Here is a 19,047-nt window from a genome sequence, read left to right as displayed (position 1 = left end):
TGTGGAAGACACGCGGGTCCCGCGATTAGTCTGGAACGTTCGACGATTGATGTATAAAAGCCGACGCGTTTGACCCGTAGATCAGATTTTCAACGATCGCCGTCTGTGTTGGCCGCTGTCGCCGTTCTTTGAGTGTAGCCTGTTTTTGAGGGCACAAGTTCGCCCAATAAAACGCTAATTTCGTCCTTCCCAGTTTGACCGCCACTACTACATTACATGTAGTGGAGGTGCTTGTGCGTTCATGTACCAAACGCCCCTGCAAAGCCGTGATCCAAGCGCGAAGCCCGAGGACAAAACCAGCATCGTCCAAGACCAGCATGCTTGTGGCAGACTGCAAGGGCTGCCCCTAGACCACGGACTTCAGCCTGAGACGACAAAGAAGATCGTGGCCAAGACAACCCTAGTGGCTGCCGTAGCGTCCCCCGTTATCCTGCAACATCCTAGGGACCCACCGATCTTCCATGGAGCAGCTATTGAAGACCCGGAATCCTGGCTGGAGACCTACGAACGAATCGCGACTTTCAACAACTGGGACTCCGACGACAAGCGGCGGCATGTATACTTTGCCTTAGAAGACGCCGCCAGAACGTGGTTTGAGAACCGGGAGTCGACCTCGACAACATGGAACCTGTTCTGTCGCGGCTTCCTGTACACATTTACGAGCACCGTGCGCAAGGAAAGCGCCGAAGCCATGCTGGGCGCCCGAGTGCAGCTACCTAACGAGAACTTTGGCATCTTCATGGAAAAAATTAACCGTATGTTCCGCCACGCTGACCCAGATATGCCCGAGGAGAAGAAAGTCCGCCTTCTCATGCGTGGTGTGAAGGAAGAACTTTTCGGCGCAATGATACGAAGCCCACCGAAGGCCGTAGAAGAGTTCCTACGGGAGGCCACCAGCATCGAGAAGACACTCGAAATGCGGAACCGGCAATGCAACCACCGCAAAAGCTCTATCAACTACACAGGAATTCAATCACTGGCCACCGACGATCTCCGCGAGACCATCAGAGCAGTCGTACGGGATGAGCTGCTGAAGTTGTACCCCAGGTCGCAGCCTCAAGTAGCGTCAATCGCCAAAATCGTCAAAGATGAGCTTGAGCGACCCCTTGAAGTTTCTGAGGTGCAACCTGGATCACCGCAGCCGCAGCCGGAAGCGATGACATACGCCGCCGTCGGACGCCGTCAAGGGGCCCCTCCGTGACCGCGCCAGGGCTCAGCAACGCCGCAATTCCGTCGTCCGCCACCGCCGCCAGCACGCCTACCCGTCGCCCAGCGTACCTACGCGAGAAAGACAGACATTTGGCGAGCCCCCGTACTCCGCCCGCTCTGCTCTCACTGTGGAGAAGCCGGCCATGTGTGCCGCCGATGCCCATACCGGGAGGTGGGACTGCGAGGTTTTGCTGTTAACGCGCCGCGCCTGCAGATTGGCGAACGACCTCGTGATATAGTCGAATACCTCGCCGCCACTCAGTGGAGCCCTCGACGACCGTCCCGTTCGCCTTCACGAGGCCGCTACCTGTCGTCGCAGCGCCGACCATACACCAGCCCAGCCCGGGGCCGCTCTGCGAGCCCATATCCGGAAAACTAAAAGCAGCAACCGATGGAGGTGCGGTTGCCATTCGTCGAACTGACGAAGATCCTCCGAAGAGACCATCTGGACGACATAATAACGACACGCCGCCGTCCCGACGAAGTCAAGAAGCCAAGACTACACAACGAAAGACGACTTGACGACGCGATGTTTCAGCTTCAGTTCAGCATGACGCAGCCATGATCCGACGCCAAGACCTAACTACAACGCCAGAAAAAGAACCACCGACCTCGACATGCTTTTCGACTTCCACGCAGTTACCGCCTTAGTAGACACAGGAGCCGATTACTCCGTCATGGGTGGACCCAGCGCCGTTCAGTTGAAGAAAGTTAAGGCTGCATGGGAAGGCCTTCAAAGTCGGACCACTGGAGGACACCTCATTACGCCGACTGGAATCTGCACGCCAAGAATTACCGTTCATGACCGGATTTACCCTGCCACCTTCGTTATCCTCCAACAGTGTTCACAAGACGTCATCCTCGGCATGAACTCTCTGAATCAACACGGCGCAATCATCGACTTGCAGTCGAAATCGATCAAGCGATACCACCGGAGAGCTCTCGTTGTCACTACGCTTTAAGCATGCATGAAAGTCAAGTCAGCATCCCACCTCACTCCAGCATTGTCATTTCCGTCGGCACCAAAACACCTGCCGACGTAGAAGGCGCCATCGATGGTGGCCAAGGTCTACTGGTAGACCGTGAAATTTGTGTCGCAAGCGCGATCGCCCTACTGCGCCGACGAAACACGAAAGTGTTGCTGACAAATTTCAGCCAGGAGTTCAAGCACATCAACAAGTGCACGGCGATCGCATACATCTAGGAAATTGTGGAGACCAGCACTGCGTTTGTCCTCTCGGATTCTGCCGCACCTACACCGACGACCGTAGTTCCCGAGCCAGACTTCGACATAAATCCAAGTCTCCCCGTGATTAAGGAGCAACAGCTAGAAGCCTGGTTCGACGATAAAAAGACTGCCTTTCGACGTCTTCAAGAATTCAATAGACACTGGTCGCAAAACATCGCATAATAACCGAAGAGCGCGCTCGACGACTCCGCCAGAACCCTCACCGAGTATCGACGCGAGAATGCGAAGCGATAACACAACAGGTAGAAATGCTGTGCGACGACATTATCCTGCCGTCGAAAAGCCCGTGGGCATCTCCTGTAGTCCTGGTGAAGAAAAAGGCCAGAACCCTAGGTTTCTACGTCGAATAACGTAGTCTGAACAAGATCACGAAGAAATACGTATACCCCCTCCCACGGATAGACGACGCACTGGATCGACTCTGCTACGCTAACTACTTCTCATTGATGGACCTCAAGTCTGGCTATTGGCAAATAGAAGTCGACAAAAGAGATCGCGAAAAGACCGCCTTCATCACCCCAGACGGCCTCTACGGTTTCAAGGTTATGCCATTTGGACTGTTCTCGGCACTTGCAACGTTCCAGCGCGTGATGCACACGGTTTTAGCAGGATTAAAGTGGAAGACCTGTCTCATTTACTTGGATGACATCGTTGTGTTCGCCAGAAATTTCCACGATCACCTTAGGCGGCTCGCAACAGTACTAGAGGCCTGCAGGTCCTCAGGGCTTACTCTGAAGCCGGAAAAGTGCCGCTTTGCTTACGAAGAGCTTCTGTTCCTAGGCCACGTCATCAGCAATCTGGAGTACGCCCCGACCCGCAGCAAGCAGGTGCCATCGCAAAGTTCCCGCAGTCCATCGACAAGAAGGCAGTGCGTAGATTCCTTGTCATGTGTGCCTACTACTGGCGCTTTGTCAAGTACTTTTCACGCATCGTTGAGCCGCTAACGCGTCTAACCAAATCTGATTTCGAGTTAAAGTGGCAAACGCCGCTGGCCGACGCAGCTAAAGAAATAAACGACGCATGCAGTCGCCGCCGCTACTTGCACATTTCGACGAAGACGCCGATGTCGAACTCCACACGGACGCCAGTTGCCTAGGCCTCGATGCTTCACTAGTCCAGAAGAAACACGGACACGAACGGGTAATATCTTATTCTAGCTGGTCGCTGTCAAAAGCGGATGGCAATTATTCTCCAGCCGAAAAGGAATGTCTCGCCATCATTAGGAGTATCGCAAAATTCCGCCCTTACCTATATGGGAGGTCGTTCAAAGTGGTCAGCGACCGTCACGCGTTGTGTTGACTAGTTAACGGACTCTTAAGGACGACTGGCGCGGTGGAGCCTCAGACTACAAGAATACGATATCACTGTAACCTACCAGTCCGGACGAAAACACTCAGGTGCCGATTACCTATCACGCAGCCCTATTGAACCGCAGCTGCAAGATGTCGAGAATGACGACGCCTTCCTTGAAATAATAAGCTCGGAAGATTTCGCTGAACAACAACGAGCAGACCAGGAGCTAACAAGCCTCTTCGAGTATTTGGAAGGGCACACCGAAATTGTTCCTAGGGAATTTCAGTGCGGATTGTCTCCGTTCACGCTTCCAAACAACCTATTCGTGAAGAACTTCTTACCAGTCCACGCCAACTACCTTCTTGTTGTTCCGTCGGCGCTGAGTTCAGAAGTACTGCACTCCCCACATTACGATCCGACCGCTGGGCACCTCGGTTTCTTCCGGACGCTATCGAGGATACAAGAAGGATATTACTGGCCGCACCTAACCGCCGATGTCGCCTGTTACGTCAAGACATGTCGAGACTGTCAGCGGCGCAAGACACCACCGACAAAGCCAGCGGGATTACTACAGCCGATCAAGCCTCCTTACCGACCTTTTCTGCAGATCGGGATGGACTTGTTGGGACCGTTTCGAAAATCAACTTCCGGAAATGAGTGGATTGTCGTGGCGACGGACTATCTAACCCGCTTCTCTGAAACTAAAGCTCTACCGAAAGGCAGCGCAGCCGAAGTGGCGAAATTTTTCGTCGAGAACATCCTGGCGCGACGTGGGGCTCCAAAAGTCCTCATCCCCAACAGAGGAAGGGCATTTACAGCAGAGTTCACCCAAGCGATTCTGCAATACAGCCAGACAAGCCACAGCAGGACAACTGCCTACCACCCACAGACGAATGGTCTCACGGAGCGCCTGAACAAGACCCTCGCTGACATTCTAGCAATGTTCGTCGACGTCGAGCACAAGACGTAGGACACGGTCCTGCCGTGTGTAACCTTTGCTTACAACACGGCGCTGCAAGAAACAACACATCACGCCATTTAAGCTGGTTTACGGCAGGAACGCGGCCAAGACGCTCGACGCCATGCTGCCCCACGTCACTGACGAAGAGAATGTTGACGTCGCTAGCTATATCCAGCGCGCCGAAGAAGCCCGACAGCTCGCCCGCCTACGGATCAAGAACCAACAAGGCGATCAACAGCCGACACTACAACCTCCGGCGACGGTTCGTCGAGTACCAGCCCGGCAACAGTGTTTGGGTATGGACCCCAATACGCCGACGAGGACTGAGTGAGAAACTATTGTGCCACTATTTCGGACCCTACAAGGTCATTCGAAGTATTGGCGCCCTGGACTATGAGGTCGTGCCAGATGGGAGTTCGCATTCACATCGGCGCCGCGCACGATCTGACGTGGTCCACGTGGTGTGTATGAAACCCTTTTACGGACGCTGACGAACTTCCTTATTTTGTTGTTTTCTTTGCTATGGGTGCCTTTTTTTTATTACTTTCATTTGCATGCAGCATCGCGTCGACGCTTTTTGAGGGGGGGGGGTATTGACACGTGTACTTGTTTGTCTTTATCGGGCGACATGTACGACCGCCGAACAAATGTTTTCGCGCAGCGCAGGACGTGCCTGCATGTATCGGAAGTTTCTGGAACGTTATCTATAGTTCCATCCGCTGTCTGTCACCAAACGTTGTGTAATCTGATTGCATGTATGTGCGACGCGAATAGTGTAGAACTTTGTGGAAGACACGCGGGTCCCAGCAATTAATCTGGAATATTCAGCGACTGATGAATAAAAGATGACGCACAGATCAGATTTTCGACAGCCGCCGTTTGTGTTCGCCGCTGTCGCCTTTCTTTGAGTGTAGCTTGTTTTTGAGGGCACAAGTTCGCCGAATAAAACGCTAATTTCGTCTTTCCTAGTTTGGGGTCTTTCTTAACCGCCATTACCACGCAACAATGGTATGGTATGGATAACTTTATTGGAGGAATATATTTTCGAAAATTACACTCTCGGCAGCAATGGATTGCAGCACCTGATGTTCGATAATATTAAATTTGCGCCAAAATGAACAAAACAATTAAACAATCACAAAGAAATAAAAGTTTCAATGTAACCTGTATTAAGTTGTGTACTTACCAGTTAAAAGCACTGTTCCGTATACACATGAAAGTGAGGCAAGCAGGATAACAGCGAAAGGTATGTGCATTCCTGTCATATCAACCTGTGAAATGCTTTTGTAAGTTTAATAAGCTCATCTTTCATTTAACAGCAATTGTTTATGGCTCCTGGATTGAATTTGCAACGTTACAATTGTGCATACTTACGCGTACGAAACTTTATGCAAACACGTGTGCCTATCCTACTACAGATTTTCACTGCGCATCATATTCGGTCGTTACTAATGCAAATGTCCGCATGCCAGATACCTCTTGGACGTACATATTTTGGGGAAGTTACTTTCCCAACCTGTTGGACCATTTTTCTTCAAGGCTCAAAGCTGAAAGCGTAGTTAGGATCATCCGAACGCAATACTACCTCATACATACGTTATTCTTTTCCTGGGAAGAAGAACAGCTTGCAGAAACCTGGCAAATACTTCATACATATACAACGCCTGATTGGGTGGTTCAGGTATTGAGGAGAATGTGACTGCACTTTTTGCTTATGTCAATGAAGCAGTATGAAACGTTAAGGAAACGGAACAATCGTAAAACCGACTTCTTAAATTTATAAGGAATATTTAGGTGGAGCTAAAGCACTCTCATACATGTTGTTCGCATATTTAATTAACTTTCCTCGTGAATATTAAACCCTTCTTTCTAACGTTAACCTTACAAGAAATCGTAAAAATTTTGGTGACAATTTAGCTGCGTAAGAACGTCATCGTTACACTTCCCGACGCTGTTTAACAGCTCGTAGATACCTTTCCCCAGTTTTCTGTAGGCCACCTGCATATATATTTAGGTATAAAATAAATACTTAATAAATACCTTACCACATTGAAGACTATGAGCAAAAGGATAACAAAGTAAAAACGGGAGCCAATGTATCGACAAGTGGAATACTTCTTTTTAATGCGGCATATGCTTTGGACAAAAGAGGCGTTTTACAAGACAGGTACACTTGTTGAAACTTTGGATCCTGATTTTACCGTGTTCTCCTTCTGCACATCGTCTTGACTTTTCATCTCCTGCTTTCCCCGTCTTTCCCCACAATAAAGATGGTGTAAATGAATAAATTCCAACGTCTTCCCAACTATGAGTGCGACATTAGGCATATAAAGAAATCGCATTTGCTTAACCGCTAGTGCAAGACATCATAGGGCTTACCACCACAGCAGAAATAGAAACACTCCTCTCTGGAGCTAACAAATTCGAATGTAACGTGAAGAACGCAGGCAGATGTTTGCGTTATTCACTAAAGCACCTGTTCTGCATTGAAGAATAGAAAGCGAACTGTCTTGATTTTCTCCTTTTATAGAAGCAGCTGCAATGATGAGAGCGCTACGCTTCATAGCTCAAGCGAAGGAGTAACGACAGCTCTGTTAGAAAACTGTTACAAAATATTGTATATAGAGAGTCTAGTTGTAGCTCGCCACCACTTGCACCTCGGATTTCCAAAAACGAGGCTTTCGGCGCTCTTCATTAAATACTGGAATCCATAAGGAAGGAATATTTCAGTTACACAGCTTCCATGTTACTTCGGCTTAATAAGGGAACCGTTCTGCTATGAAATTAAACTCAATTCTTACAAATGGTTTTCTGCGCCGTCCTCATAAGTTAAACCTAGTCTTTCAGAATATTGTTATGGAAGGGTGAAAGAAGGGGGAGAACAAGAAGAAGATCGTGAGACACTGGCTGTTGCGTGCTGTTACTAGTCCGCCATATTAACCCAATCGGCTCTCCTTCTATATACATTTTAAATATAGCTTTATACTCCCAACATCGTAACATATTCGTAGGACGTGCGGGGTACCATGGCTGGAAACGCAGCCGCCCAGTGGACGTCGCATCACCATCCTCACCATTAATGACGGTGAGCACTTGGGATCAACGTCGTTGCCACCTCTAACGTCACCATCGCAAGCTACGTCGCTGGGCCCTTCGGTTGTGGTTGTGTAACATAAGATCCCGGAACTTTCTGCAGGAGTGATAGCACCGACATTGAAGATTGGGTGGCTGTGTACGAACGTGAGAGTGGAATCCATAGATGCGACATTACACCTATGCTAGCTAACTTGTTGTTCTTCCTAAGAGGCACGGCAAAGGTGTGGTTCAAAAATCATGAAGCTGGGTCCAAGGTAAAGAAAGGTTAACAGAGTTGCTTGGCAGACCAGCCGGTCGTAAAATGGCCGCAAAGCAGGAACTGGCCTCTTGCGCACAGTCGGCCACAGAGTCGCATGTTTCGTACATCCTGGACCTGTTCGTGCTTTGTCTTAAAGGTGATCAGGACATGACAGAAGCTGAGAAGGTAGGGCATGGGCTAAACAGAATTGCTGACGACGCCTTTAATCTCCTGATGTTCCATAGCTTCTCTGGAGTTGAGGCTATCATCAAAGAGTGCCGACTTTTCGAGCAGGCCAAAAGCCGACGCGCCCTGCACCCATCCACAGACTTCCCAATACTGCCGCAACGTCGACGTGTGATCAGCCCGCACAGCAGCATGCGTCGCCATCAGAGGACGTGGTGCGAATCGTTATACGTGAACTGGACGCGGTGTCGCGTGCAGCTTTCAGTTCGCGTAGCCCTAATGCTACCCCTTTTCCAGTTCCTCTCGTGCAGGCCATCGTTCGACGGGAACTTGAAAACATTAGCCTACATTCTGTCTGTGCTGTCACCAATCCCAGAGTCGACTCTTCTCTCAGCGTTATCGGAACCCGACTGAGTGGAGCACTGCGGACGACCAGCCGATATGCTTCCCCTGTCGCCGCATTGGTCATGTCACCAGATACTGTCGCAAATCGTGGTCCTCAACACGTCACACGCCGACCAACCTGAGCCGTTTTAATGGAAATGCCCGCAATGTTTCGCCCACCGCCGAGTCTACCCACAACTCTGCTGGGAACACGTGGTACAGTCCCTCACCATAGCCGCGTGGACACCAGTCTCGTTCACCGGAAACACGTCGTCCATCTTCCCGTTCCCCGCAGCCACGTCGCCTTTCGTCCCTTGTGGCTTTGGAGCGCACCCTTTCGGAAAACTAATACCCCTGTAACACGGGTAGATTTAATGTCATTCTAATCGAAATACCTTTGTAACATAGAATGCCATTCGGTCTCTTGCGGTGTTACACAGTAAAATGTAATGGCCTTCGCAAATGATAGCAATCATGATCTGGAACATAATTTCTTTCGGGTCCGCAGCCGCTGCATCTGTACCCATGACACCGCACGTCAAACCACCGACGAACCACAACGACAGCACACAACGCCACTGCTGCCGTTACTAAAAAAAAAACATTCAATATGGCTGACCGCCACGACAGACTCCTAATACAAAGAGTAATAGTGCTTGACCACAGCCTGTGGTGTAAATATCATTGCGGCAAAAATAATTATTCCTTTTTAAAAGTGTAAAAAAATATCTCCTGACTTTGCTGATGCACGCGCTATTTTTTCGCGTTGCGTGTCGCTGTTGTCAGTCTGCGGTCAATGTTGTACGTTCGGTTCGAAATTGAATGCGAATGAGCTCCCCTAACTCATTTAATGGCCAATATCGTTCGATTCGAACGACATTAAATTTTCCCGTGTAAATCCCGATGAGTGGGAATATATGCGAGTGCAATTCGATTCGAACGGCATTAAATCTTCCCGTGTGAGAGGGGTATGAGAAATGCAGCCCTCGGAGTTGTCGCTTTATCGCCCATTAGTGCAGCAAATCATCTATCTGTGCCCGCAAAGAGAAGTATAATTGACGTTAACATAGACGACTTACCTGGCCAAGCACTCGTCGACACTGTAGCCCACGTATCTGGGATGAGCGCGAGCCTACGTAGACGTTTAAAGAAGGTCCTCACCCCAGCAGCTGCCCTAGAGCTTCGTGTTGCCGACGGCTGCGTGGCGGTTGTATTTGGAATTTGTACTGCGCGTATAAGTATAGCCGACGGCCCTACTTCTGTTATATTTACTGTGATCGACAACTGCCCTCCCAAAATTATCCCCGGATTGGACTTTTTATCCCATCATTCCGCTCTCATCGACTGTGCAAACGGCGTTCTTCAGTTGGAACTGCCTTAAGTCGCCGATGCTCCGAGCACCACTCCACCGCACTTGTGTTCACTTGAAGATGTGCCTCAATCACTTGTGGATGTCAATTAAGTCGCTTTGACCGCACAGCCACAGATTCCCGATGGTGAATATGTCCTACGCTCCATCATTGACGCACTTTTGAAGCGGAACGTTGCTCTTCCGCATAAGCCACGATTACTAATATCAACGTCGTCCTCCCGCTTCTGAATTTATGCCTGTGCCCTCAAGTGCTTCTAGCCGGCATGTTCTTCGCCAGCGTTTCTAATATTCCGAATTTTACATTGAAAGGCTGAATGCCGAGAGCGGTTTCTTAGCCCGAATTGCAGCTCACAGCTCTGCTTCCCTAACGGACGACTTAGCGAAAATGATTGCACCTGACCTCACCTCTGCACAGCCCACGGACATACGTCTCCTCCTCGAATCACACATTGACGTCTTTGATTCCGGCGACAAGACTTTAAACCAAATATCTGCTGTTCACCACAGTATCAACACTGGAGACACGAATCCTATTTGTCGGCGTCCCTATAGTGTATCGCATGCTCAACGTTGAGTCATCGAATCAGAAGTGGACAAAATGCTCCACAAAGGCGTCTTCGAACCATCAGCCAGCCCTTGGGTTTTGCCTGTCGTACTCGTGAAAAAAGATATGGTACCTGGCGTTTTTGCATAGATTGTCCACATTTAACCAAGAGCATCCGAAAAGTCGTTTACCCGCCACCATGCATCGATGACGCCTTGGACTGCTTGCACGGATCTAAATACTTCTCCAATGATGTTTGATCGCGCTACTGGCAGATTTCCGATGATTAAATGGACCGCGAGAAGACGGCCTTCATTACGCCGGATGGCTTCTACCAGTTCAAAGTCATGCCCTTTGTCCTATGCAATGCTCCAGCGACATTTGAACGTATGATGCACTCTCTTCTGCGAGGCTACAAATGGACCACCTGTCTCTGTTACCTTGACGACGTTATTGTTTTTTCTACCACGTTCGGCAGCCACCTTACCCGACTCGTTGCCAATCTTGCGCTCGTCCGAAAAGCCGGCCTCCAACTCTACTCCACAAAGTATCAATTCGGGCGCCGTCAGATTACCGTGTTGGTACACGTTGACGCATCCGGTGCCCAACGAGATCCGGAAGACGTTCGCGCCGTACGCAGTTTCCCTCGGCCACGTTCTGCTTCTGAGGTGCGCTACTTCGTCGGCCTGTCTTCTTACTTTCGGCGTTTTATCAAAAACTTCGCCGATGTTGCTCGGCCTTTTGACAGATCTTCTAAAGAAGGAGTCGCCGTTCTCATGAGGCCCTGAACAAGCTCACGTGTTCGACGCTCTCACCGGGTTTCTGACTATCCCCCCCATACTTACCCACTTCGGTCCATCTCTACTGACCAAAGTCCACACTGACGCAAGCGGTCATGGCATTGGCGCTGTTCTTGCCCCAACAGCAGAATGGTATCGAGTGCGTGATAGCTTACGCCAGCAGCCTTCTGTCACCTGCTGAGCGAAAGTACACCATCACCGAGTGGGTGTGCCAGGCTTTAGTTTGGGCTATCGCAAAATTCCGGCCATATTTGTATGGCCGCACGTTTTGGGTCGTTAAAGACCACCACGCCCTTTGCTGGCTGTCTTCCCGCCGGGACCCCACAGGACGGCTTGGTCGCTGGGCTCTGCGGCTCATGGAATTTTCGTTTGTTGTCGGCTATTAGTCTGGACGTCTGCATAAGGACGCTGACTGCTTCACGCGTCACCCCGTCGATCCTCCCGATCCTGTTGCGCATGATCTGTTGACCTGCGTGATGGCTTTGGCTGGCATGACTCGTCTGCGCGCTGAACAACAGCGCGACACATCGTTACAGTCCATCAACACCGGAGTGCAATCTGGTAGCACCGACGATACGTGCCGCGTGTTCCTGGGGCATGACGGTATCCTCTACCACCGCAATATCAACCCTGGCGACCCTCAGTTGCTCCATGTCTTTCCTCGTCACCTGCGATCCGCCGTTCTCGAGCAATTTCACAATGCACCGACGGCGGGACACCTTGGAGTTTTGCGTACATACGACGACGTACGACGCCGGTTCTTCTGGCCGGGCCTTTACCTGTCGCAGCTGGCGCATTTTGTCTGCGCCGGAAGAAACCTTTCCTGCCATCTGTCGGCCGACTCCATCGAATAGAACGTCCCTGTGAACCATTCTTTCGCTTAGGCGTTGACTTGCTTGGCCCTTCCCCGACGGTGACTAGCGGGAATAAGTGGATTGCTGTCGCTGTTGAATACGCAACACGCTACGCGATAACAAGTGCGTTGCCGACTACTTGCGCAGCTGATGTAGCTGATTTTCTCCTTCACGACGTCATTATCCAGCGCGGTGCCCCTCGACAACTACTTACGGAACGCGGCCGCTTGTCCTTGTCTCGAGTTGTGGACGACCTCCTCCGCTCTTGTGCCACTGAGCACAAGCTGTCCACCTACTACCACCCCCAAACGAACGCTCTCACGGAACGTCTGAACCGAACACGCACCGAGATGCTGTCGATGTACGTTTCCAACGATCACCGCGACTGGGGCGCCACGCTGGCCTACAAGAAATTCGCGTATAACTCGTACCGACATGACACCGCAGGATATGCACCCTTTTATCTTTTGTGTGGTCGCAACACCACTTAGCCCTTTGACACTATGCTACCTTCTGTGCCCTGTGTTGTCACTGAGTACGTTCGAGATGTCATCGATCGTGCCCACATGGCGCGTCAAGTCGCCCGATATCGCTTATTAACCTCGCAGCATCTGCAAAAAAGAACGTTACGCCCGGTGCCGTCGCGATGTTCGGTTCGCCCCAGGTGCTTGGGTGCTGCTTTATTCACCATGTCGTCGGGTCTGCCTCTCTCGGAAGCTTGTCTCTCGCTACACAGGGCCTTACGAACTCCTATGTCAAATTAACAACGTCAATTACCAGATCGCGCCGTTACAGTTACATCCATCCTCAAGTCCGCCGGCTGTTGACTTCGTAGGCGTTTCGCGGCTGAAGCCATACTTCGCTCGCAGTTCTTGCCCTACCATGCGCCGAGATGGCGCTTCACCACCCGGGGGTCCTGTTACGGAAGGATGAACGAAGAAAGGAGGAAGAAGATCGCGAGACGCTGGCGGCCGCGGGTTGCTGGAGGTCAGCCATTTTAACTATTCGGACTCATTTTATGAATATATTGTAAATATAGTTTTATACTCCCATCATCCTCGTAACAATATATTTGTCCCGCTTCGATGCCTTGTACGTTTAAGCAAATCGGCTTTCGTGCAGTGGTAGCTTCAGAAAATAAATTTTGTTGAGATCCTTTCTCTACAGTCTAATGAAGCGTTTTTGTTCTATAGTATTTGAACAAGCATTTCCTCCTACATTCAAGCCTCTAATGCCGCAATGTTCAAATAAATTATCAGCATAGTCGAATCCTCGCGGGTTTATATATGGGGGCCTGCGAAGAAACGAAAACCGTTTATTTTCTTTTAAATTAAAACTGGACGGTCCTCTTGGGCTAAACGCTGCGCCAGTAGCGTGACGGGGCACAAAATATCTCACATAGCAACGTCAGGGTAATATATAGTTGGACACGTATACATATTGGTACGTCACGAAGGAAACGCGGTTTACTTAAAAGGAACGAAGGCGAGCCTTAGACGGGGCAAAACGGTCTCCTCCTCTTCCACGTGTTCTGCGCCTACACTTCTTCCACTCATGTGCTACATTTACCATAATATCTCTGTCCTCCTACGCAAAGTCCGCCGGGCTGTTAGTTAGGTTCGAGTTGGGTTTGAGGCGAGTTAGTTAGGTTAGTGAGGGGCTTCAGGCGACCCACATGTACAACCTCAGTCTTGGGAACACGTCGTGCAGTTGGAGTGAGAAGCGCTAGTCGGTAGTTCACCTGACTCACCTTGTCAACAAGAACGTACGGGCATCTTTAGCAGGCGAGAAGTTTCTGACACAGGCCAGCTATGCGCACAGACACCACAGCAAGACAAGATTCCCTGGAGTATAGGTGACATCCCGATGGTGCCTGTTGTCTCGTGCTTTTGACCGGTATTGCGAAGCCAGTGTACGCATGCGGAAAAGTGCCGAGCTTCTTCAGCGAGACATGAGTCGTGGCTTGAGAAAGAAAATATTGTGTCCACTGTATGGCGCGGCCGACGAGCGTAGATGAGGAAAGACGGGCTGTAGCCAGTAGTAGCTTACAGCCTTAATTGCGTATGTAATTAAGGGCAAAATTACCTCCCAGTCTTTATGGTCTGATGTGACCTGCATGGACAACGTGTTCGCTAGTGTGCCGTTGGTACGCTTGGTCAACTCATTCGTTCGGTGGTGGTACGGTGTCGGATGGCGAAAGGTGGAAGCGGACAATGGAACCTGTTCTACGACATCTACAGTAAACTCGCAGTGGTATTCAATGATGATGATTAATCGAGGAGGGCCGTGACAGAGAATGATCGAGTGCAGCAGAAAACGGGAAACTTTGCCGGGGGTGGCAGATCGTAAGACAGCCGTCTCGCAATATTGGGTCAGATGATGGGCAGCTGCAATGACCCAACGGCCTCTTTACGATGAGCGGGGAAAGGGACCCATGAGATCAATTACAACTTGTCCAAAGGAGAGCCAGGAGAACTTATTGGTTGTAAAAGTCCTGCTGGCATGGTAGTTAGCTGTTTGTAAGCCGGACACTGAGCGCAACCACTACTGTTATCACTATATGCCACCTTTCCTGTGAACTTGCCATGCTCCCTAGCTGGCAAACTTGAATTTCAGGTACTGTACAGCCCTAAGGAAATTGATTCAGAGTGGGTGGTACTACCTCGGCTTCTTTTTCTTTGTAGCTGCGTGTTATATGAGAGAATAAGTTGTACGTAGAAGCTGATTAGAAATGGCATAGGTATTCAAAGATACTTTCATTACGTTCTAGGTCATTGGTGCTGTTTGGCCTCGTTGCATCATTCTTTGTAGTATGCTCGTTTACATGCAAAAACAAATGTAGCCTGTTGTAATGCATGCAAGGACTGCCCAATAGCTCATGATGTTTTGAGCCACTCAATTTCATTCTTGGCCGCACTCGTGGATTTTCAACTGTACTGAAGCTTTCAAAATGCTTGAATTTCCTGTCAAACTTTGTTGCTTCTGTCAATCCCATATATAGAACTATTTAACTTTCATTACCCTAATAGTCATTGATTGTACTGTCATGCTGCCACATTTAATTCTTGAACTGCAATAAGGTTTCAGCCATTTTCTTGCTCTGTCATGGTATTTGCAGCTGGTTAGACACAATGCAATAAACACATACACACAAACAAAATACTTTTCTACATCGTAAAATTCCAAAAAGGCGCGTAATAAGCTCTCATACCTAGCTGTAAAAGCTCTAATAAAGAGCTAAAATGCACTCCACAAACATCTGTTTAAAACTCCCATAATAAAACTGCTCCCTAAAGCCGCTTGCGACAAACATTGCGTTGTCGGCGCTGGCGTAACCACGATTTGGTCCAAAAAGGCTCAGAACGCTCGACTTCTGATGGGAGTTGAACCCATGATGTTTACAGTTATACGGGGTGAAGTTAATTAGGACAGTGAAATAAGGTGCACTAATTAGGCTGCCGAAACTAACCTTTGGTGGAAGATGAACCCGAAGCCGTTGGTCATAAGTAAGGCGAAGTTTATTAAGGTAGGTGTAATTAAGGCCAATGTATATATAAAACAGAGTTCTTTACGGCACTCAAAAAACAAATTTTATTGTTAAATAAAAGGAAGTTAATAAAGGCACATTTAATTCAATCATATTAATTTAGAACCTCGAACCCACGACCTTTGGTGCAAGTTGAACCCGCAACCGTCAGTGTTAATTAAGGCGAAGTTTTTTAAGGTAAAGGCAAATAAGCTATAGTTTTTAGGTACTAGAACCCGTGACGTTTGTCGGGAGTCATCCCCTATAGCTTTGGTTTGAGTCTTGCCAACAACTAGACATCCCAGAAACTAGTTACCCAACTACTGAAAGAGCACAGGCATCACGCGGTGATCGCAATGCTTTTGCATTCAACAATGCAGCGACCACAAACTGTCCTTTCAATTTCATCTCATCTAACTCGTACTAACGTCATGATTACTAGCATCCTTCTTTGAGTGCCAAAGTCCTGCTAAGAGGTTCCCCGAAGTCGTGATGTTTATCGGTCGTTGTAATAGTGTTTTTTTAGGAGAAATTATGGCTATTTTCTGGTACAACGGGTGAAGCGAAACATTAAAGAAGGCCTGCTTAGGTGTAAACTTGATCAGTTCAGTCTTCTATTTTTCTAGTACCTTAGCTCTGACAGCCTTGCAGAAGGTTCCCGCTAATGTATAATTTTCTTGAGAAGTGCCTTTTTTTGGGGACTGACGACTACTGTGAAAATAACTTATTCTTCTCTTGCGAGGGATTGAATGGTCCTAGCCGCGAAAGCCATTTCATCATCATCATCAGCAGCAGCATCATCAGCATCATCAGCATCATCATCATCAGCCTGGTTACGCCCACTGCAGGGAAAAGACCTCTCCCATACTTCTCCAACTACCCCGGTCATGTAATAATTGTGGCCATGTTGTCCCTGCAAACTTCTTAATTTTATCGGCCCACCTAACTTTCTGCCGCCCTCTGCTACGCTTCCCTTCCCTTGGAATCCATTCCGCAACTCTTAATGACCATCGGTCATTACATGTCCTGCTCATGCCCATATCATTTTATTGATTTCAACTAAGATATCATTAACTCGCGTTTGTTCCCCACCCAATCGGCTCTTTTCTTATCCCTTAACGTTACACCTAACATTCTCCTTTCCATAGCTCGTTGCGTCGTCCTCAATTTAAGTAGCACCCTTATCGTTAGCCTCCATTTTTCTGCCCCGTACGTGAGTACTGGTTAGACACAGCTGTTATAAACTTTTCTCTTGAGAGATAACGGCAACCTGCTGTTCATGATTTGAAAATGCCTGCCAAACTCACCCCAGCCCATTCTTATTCTTCTGATTATTTCAGTCTGATGATCCGGATCCGCAGTCACTACCTGTCCTAAGTAGATGTATTCCCTTACCACTTCCAGTGCCTCACTACCTATCGCAAACTGCTGTATCTTCCGAGACTGTTAAACATTACTTTAGTTTTCTGCAGATTAATCTTTAGACCCACCCTTCGGCTTTGCCTCTCCAGGTCAGTGAGCATGCATTGCAGTTGGTCCCCTGAGTTGCTAAGCATGGCAATATCACCAGCGAATCGCAAGTTACTAGGGTATTCTCCATTAACTCTTATCCCCAATTCTTCCCAATCCAGGTCTCTGAATACCTCCTGTAAACACGCTGTGAATAGCATTGGAGAGATCGTATCTCCCTGCCTGACACCTTTCTTTATTGTGATTTTGTTGCTTTCTTTATGTAGGACTACGGTGGCTGTTGAGTCGCTATAGATATCTTTCAGTATTTTTACATACGGCTCGTTTACACCCTGGTTCCGCAATGCCTCCATGACTGCTGAGGTTTCGACTGAATTACATGCTTTCTCGCAATCAATGAAAGCTAAATATAAAGGTTGGTTATATTCCGCACATTTTTCTATCAACTAATTGATAGTGTGAATGTGGTCTATTGTTGAGTAGCCTTTACGGAATCTGGCCTGGTCCTTCGGTTGACGGAACTCTAAGGTGTTCTTGATTCTATTTGCAATTACCTTAGTAAAGACTTTGTATGCAATGGACAGTAAGCTGATCGGTATATAATTTTTCGAGTCTTTGGCGTCCCTTTTCTTAAGGATTAGGATTATGTTAGGGTTTTTCCAAGATTCCGGTACGCTCAAAGTCATGAGGCATTGCGTATAAAGGGTGGCCAGTTTCAATAGAACAATCTGCCCACCATCCTTCAGCAAATGTGCTGTTACCTGAACCTCCCCTGCTGCCTTCCCCCTTTGCATAGCTCCCACGGCTTTCTTTACCTCTTCCGGCCTTACCTGTGGGATTTCGAATTCCTCTAGACTATTCTCTCGTCCATTATCGTCGTGGATGCCACTGGTACTGTATAAATCTCTATAGAACTCCTCAGCCACTTCAACTATCTCATGCATATTAGTAAATGATATTGCCGGCTTTGTCTCTTAACGCATACATCTGATTCTTGCCCATTCCTAGTTTCTTCTTCACTGCTTTTAGGCTTCCTCCGTTCCTGAGAGCATGTTCAATTCTATCCATACTATACTTCCTTATGTCAGCTGTCTTACGCTTGTTGATTAACTTCGAAAGTTCTGCCAGTTCTATTCTAGCTGTAGGGTTAGAGGCTTTCATACATTAGCGTTTCTTGATCAGATCTTTCGTTTCCTGCGATAGCTTACTGGCATCCTGTCTAACGGAGTTCCCACCGACTTCTGCTGCACACTGCTTAATGATGCCCACAAGATTGTCGTTTATTTCTGCAACACGAAGGTCGGCTGCCTGAGTTAAAGCCGAATACCTGTTCTGTAGCTTAATCTGGAATTCCTGTATTTTCCCTCTTACCGCTAACTCATTGATTGGCTTCTTATGTAACAGTTTTTTTCCGTTCCCTCTTCAGGTCTAGGCTAATTCGAGTTCTTACCATCCTATGGTCACTGCAGCGCACCTTGCTGAGCATGTCCACATCTTGTATGATGCCAGGGTTAGCGCAGAGTATGAAGTCGATTTCATTTCTAGTCTAGCCGTTCGGGCTCCTCCACGTCCACTTTCAGCTATCCCGCTTGCGGAAGAAGGTATTCATTATCCGCATATTATTCTGTTCCGCAAACTCTTTTAATAACTCTCCCCTGCTATTCCTCGTGCCTATGCCATATTCTCCCACTGCCTTGTCTCCAGCCTGCTTCTTGCCTACCTTGGCATTGAAGTCGCCCATCAGTATAGTGTATTTTGTTTTGAGCGCCATTTACTGATAGCCAATTACCGATCCAATCAAAAACAAGGCTTGAATAACCACTTAAGCATTCCAATCATTTACCTTCCATGAAAAAGTACATCTT

Source organism: Dermacentor variabilis, chromosome 7, assembly GCF_050947875.1.
Source record: "Dermacentor variabilis isolate Ectoservices chromosome 7, ASM5094787v1, whole genome shotgun sequence".
Taxonomy (NCBI): domain Eukaryota; kingdom Metazoa; phylum Arthropoda; class Arachnida; order Ixodida; family Ixodidae; genus Dermacentor; species Dermacentor variabilis.
Note: the sequence above shows the minus strand (reverse complement) of the source record.